Source organism: Aulostomus chinensis, chromosome 1 (assembly GCF_037954235.1).
Source record: "Aulostomus chinensis isolate RoL2024-O1b breed Wild chromosome 1, RoL_Achi_v1.0, whole genome shotgun sequence".
In the NCBI taxonomy this organism is placed as follows: Eukaryota; Metazoa; Chordata; class Actinopteri; order Syngnathiformes; family Aulostomidae; genus Aulostomus; species Aulostomus chinensis.
In genome coordinates this window covers 7117194-7122354 of record NC_141320.1, presented here as the reverse complement: position 1 = coordinate 7122354, position 5161 = coordinate 7117194, and the positions used below count along the sequence as shown (strand labels likewise).

The following is a 5161-nucleotide window of genomic DNA, read 5'->3' as shown; positions in this document are numbered from 1 at the left end:
TCTGTCAGAGTCACTGTTTAACTGATGCAGCAACACAAACACAGACACAACATTTTTATTCTTCATTTTAGGGATAAAAAGGAAGTCAGCCTGTGATCTCAAAGGCTCTGTGATCTCAGTAGTTTCACTGTGATGTCAGCCCACACAACCTTAGACCACAGAGGCAAGTCAGGCTCCAGGAAGCTGAGGCTGCTCCGTTCTCAGTCCAGTCCAGAGTGAAGGTTTTCCTCTCAGAAGCTTTCCAATCCAGCCCAGATCCTCTCTGACTAGCAGGAGTCTTTGACCAGGAAATGAGAATTATATTGAACGTCTGCTCATCCTCAGAATGAAGTAAAAGTATTTGTGTTCCTAAAATAATCTCCAGATGCTAAGATCAGTTATTAACATTGATTGACAGCTCTAAACTGACCCACCATCACTATACAGTTGCAACTGAAATATTTAGAAATATTTCAAGGAAGCAGCAGGCCCTCATCCGCCCCGGTCCACCCGACTGTGTCCCCTGAGACAGATGACAGCTCACTTCTGGCAGAGGCAGTTAGGTTGACGACCGTTGCTGATGTCATCAACCGATGTCTCCATCACAAAAGGTGACAGACAGGATGGTCATGGACATAAAACAGAGGTCGAAGAATGAGAAAGAATGGTTGTCCTGACTGAAGTTTAGCTTGAGCTTTTTAATTTGTTACTAAAGGAAGTATTGGTACAAGTAAAGGCAGGCGAACTTTCCACAAATATTCAGAATTAACTTTGACAACCAAAACATGAACCAAGACGACAAAAAAGTGAACATGAAAAAGGAACCAGTCCCTCCTTCTTGTGTGTTCCTGCTGAAGTAAATGTTTATGAAGATTTGTTGTGTTCTTTTTCCAAAGGTCCAGCCAGCATTGCAGGTCTCAGGAGGAGGAGCCACTTCAGCAGGATCTGTGGGACAAATCCCCCCACGGTGAGACCTGTCCAGCTCCCTGCAGCTCTGCAAGTGTTACCAACTCTTCATTCCAGCTGTTTGGTTGAATCCCATTTTTTCACCTTTGAACCTTTTGAACACTGATGAGGAGGTGAGGCTGGAGGCAAAACCACAACCTCACGTCATCTCACAGGATGAACCAAAATGCCAGACACTTCCTGTCACTGCTCTAGCACCACCTGTCTCCCCTCCATGTCTTTACCATCTGTGCAGCTTCCTGCTGTCCCTGGACCCTCACAGGTGATCGCTCCACCTGGAGCCTCACAGATGGGTTCTAACCTCCCAATACCTGCAGCCCAGCCTCGACCCACTCAGACACAGTCACCCGTTCAAGCTGGGCCTGGTACCACACTCCAGTACAGACAGAGAGAAAGAAGACACACGGGATCCTTTGAAGAAAATGTAATAAAGACAGGAAGCCCCCATCACATTGTCAGTGTTTCAGTGACTGGCATTGAGAAGAGACTGAGACAAAGTCAGTTATGAATGGAGGGCTGAGTTGGAGCAGAGGGGGGCAGGATCCTGGGGGTGGACTGTCTTTAGGAGGCTGAGGTGTCTGGTGGTCTTGGTGGACCCTCTGCATCTCAAGCTGAGACCACAGAGTCCTGTGTTCTTGAGTCATTGTGTATAGTCTCTGTTGTTGGAGAGCTCAGTGTGGTCCCTGATGGTCTAGTGGCTAGGATTCGGCGCTTTCACCGCCGCAGCCCGGGTTCGATTCCCGGTCAGGCAATGAGTTATTTAGAGGTTGAGGGAGAGGTGATCAGGTGGTCCACATGATGGTGGAGGTGATGAACTGTGAGTCCATCATGGCTCCACTCTCACCCCCATTGTAGTGTTCTTGGTTCACTCTGCCATGGCCCCATGTTGAAGGGTGACTGTCTCATTCAGGTTCAACCCTTTGTTAGACTCTATTAAGTCACTGACTCCTGCAAGGACAAACTGTAATCCTCCTTAGTAGCTTTGGATCCTTGCAGCACAGAAAGTCTGTTCACTGATGTAGGAACTGGAAATCTTAGAGCTCCGGTCCTTCGTTCCTTCCTACACTGAGCAGAACAAACACAGAACAGAGAGCAGTTCCTCCTACAGTTCTCAGAAAGTCTGAGGGCACCAAAGAAAGGAGGGAAATGCAATCAATGTTGAATTATTTTACATTTCTTATATTTGATCAAAGATAGAACTTAATAAGCGTCCATCAACCTGCAGGACAAACTCCTTCACTGTGTGGGAGGTTCAGAGTCCCTGGTTTGATTGCAGCTTTGACCTGAGCAGGTGTTCATCCACATCTCAGTAACAGGGGACACTTTATCACAGCAGTGGACAAACATCAGCATTCATCACCAAGCAGCTCCTCTGATCAACAGAACAAGCTGAAGTATTCTGAGAAGGAGGGCATGGATCCCTCTACCTCTCACATGCTAAGCTAGCACTCTACCATTGGAGCTAAGTCCCCTTTTGAGCTTCCATTTGAGTTTTCTGTTCCCATCTCAATGGTAACGGTCAGTTTTGACCCACATATTCAATCAGCTGTAAAATTCACTAAAAACAATTTTCTATCCTCCAAGTTGTTTCCATCTCTTGGTTTCCTTGTTAGGCTTCCTTATCCATGGAAATATTGATTTGAATATTTTGTTGTGGGCCTCTGGACCTTTTTTTAGTCAGTAAACCCTTGATTTCAATTAAAAAAAATGATAAAATGAACCTTTGGGTTTGGCATAAAAGTCTTTTTTTCAGCAACGGAACTTTAATATAAACACTAAATGAAAAGCAGAACAGGCCAGAACACAAACTCTGCTCTGCCGTCCTTCCTGGTTACTGGGCATGGACTGCTGGAAGGGGCATTTTCCTCAGAAAGGGACAAGACGTTCATCCACTCTCACCTCTGGCCCTGGGTGTAATGTTGGTGCAAGGAGCTGCACCCATCTTTCCCAGACATCCCCAATGGGGGCAAGCTTGTCAGTTCTTGCTCCGGTGTCTCTGTCGTCAAATCTGAGGACTCTTGATGTTCGTTGAAAGTTCTGAAGTGGCCTTGTGGCCCGGAAAATATTTCTGCCTGTCGATGCGTCCCAGAGACGATCAGTAGCCTCACTGCAGGATCTGAACACTCCAGGAAGAAGAAGAACACCAATAGAAGCATCCAGGTGTCCCTCATCAATGTCTTTCCTCTTGTCACCATGGACTTTTTTTCCTTTGAGGTTTGTCACAGCAATGCTGACTCTTTTTAGTGACAGTGGCATGAACAGAACCATCAACCATAAACAGCTCCAAACATGTCTTGATGTCAGTGCCTTTCGTCACAGCAAACCTTGTGATTCCAGGGCTCATTTTGATGACATCAGCAGCAGCTTCCCTGCCATGTACATCAGGAGACACTGAGCTCCAGCCAATGTTCCCTCTTGTTTTTCATGTGTCTGGTTATCCTCACAAGCTCCCTGAGCTCACTGAGGACCACTGTGAGCACCGTCTGAGGTAGGACCTGCATGGAGGGCAGAGACAGAAGAATCAGGGACAAGGATCTGTCGGTTTGCTGCTTTATGAAAATATTGTAAATGATTATTATTCTTCATAATATTGTTTTAGTAACCTGCTTAGGAGTTGTGAATGATGCAGAGTCCATGGGAAACAGTTAATGCCGTGGTACCCCCCCCCCCCAAGTTACTGTACAAACCTCAGAAACCTTTTGCCATAATAAGACAAGATGTTGTTATAGAGATGTAAAGATAATATAGAGATGTACATGTATATAGATGTAGTCAAGTCAAGTCAGTTTTATTTGTATTGAACCAAATCACAACAAAGTTCTCTCATGACTCTTCACTAGTAGAGCAGGTCCAGCACCAAACTCCTTCAATGAACCTCCACCCAACAGTTCTCCATCAGCAGCACATCCTGCAACAGTGGTGATGAAAACCTTCCTTTTAACAGGCAGGAACGTGGAGCAGATCCAGGATCAGTGGGGACGGCCTTCTGCTTTGACCGGTTGGGGGGAAAGAGAGCAGGAGAGCAGGGCAGAGACAAAGACAGATAATGGAGGAAGACAGATATGCAGAAGGAAAGAGAGGGACAGAGATAAAGAGAGAGAGAAAGGGAAGAGACTGATGGACAGACGGTGAGCAGGTGGAGCTACGGGTGGCAGCTTGAGCCTCTTCAGGTCTGCAGCCTCCTCCAGCAGCACCGACATCTGGGATGAGGGGAGAGGGAGTTAGTGACACATCTGAGTATGATTTATAAATGACAAATAAAGGAGGACAGAGAGGAGTAGAGAGAAGCCCAGTGCACCATGGGAGATCCCCCAGCAGCCTAAGCCTATAGCAGCATATCTAAGGGCCACCCTCAGCAGCCCAACTATAAGCCTGATCAAAAAGGAAGGTCTTTAGTCCGCTCTTAAAGGTCGAGAGGGTGTCTGCATCCTGGACTGAAACTGTGAGACGGTTCCACAGGAGGGGAGCCTGATAGCTGAAGGCTCTGGCTCCATTCTACTTTTAGAACTCTAGGAACCACCAGTAACCCTGCATCCTGGGAGCGAAGGGTTCTAGCTGGATAATAGGGGACTAGGAGCTCTGTCAGGTATGAAGGAGCCTGACTGTTGAAGACTTTGATGGTAGAAGGAGAATTTAGAATTCTATTCTGAATTTGACAGGGAGCCATGCAGAGAAGCCAGTACAGGAGAGACATGGTCTCTTCTACTAGTTCTAGTCAACACACGGGCAGCAGCATTTTGGACCAGCTGGAGAGTTTTCAGGACCCACTTCTTCTTTTGGTCACAGGTTTGAAGATACCTGTGGAAGTGAAAGGAAAGGCTGTGAGAGCCACACCTCTCCAGTGACCTGGGACATGATGGCAGTGGTGGGATTTGAACCCACGCCTCCTCAGAGACTGGAACCTTAATCCAGCGCCTTCAACCGCTCGGCCACACTACCTCACTGAGCTGTTCTCTGAGTTGGTCTGCTAAAGGCATGTTGAACAGGAAGTAACAATGATATCAAACTTATTCTGAAGGGGGACCCCTTTCCCTCCCACGGTCACAGGAAGTGACGACAGCGCTGCTAGAAGCAGGAAAGAAATGGTAAAAGGACTCAGTTTGTACAGAGCCTTTCTACCTCAGCAGCACTCAAGGAGCTGAACAATGTCCTCTCATTCACACACACTCACACACTGATGCTGAAGGCTGCCATGCAAGGAGCCAACCTACTCATC

General features: G+C 47.0%; 1 non-coding gene across 1 annotated transcript; it reads right to left on the bottom strand.

Moving 5' to 3' along the window:
- Nucleotides 1–4802: 4802 nt before the first annotated feature.
- Nucleotides 4803–4884, bottom strand: trnal-aag (transfer RNA leucine (anticodon AAG)). The gene has a single exon. It is a non-coding gene; the product is annotated as a tRNA-Leu (tRNA).
- Between the last annotated feature and the right edge of the window lie 277 nt (nt 4885–5161).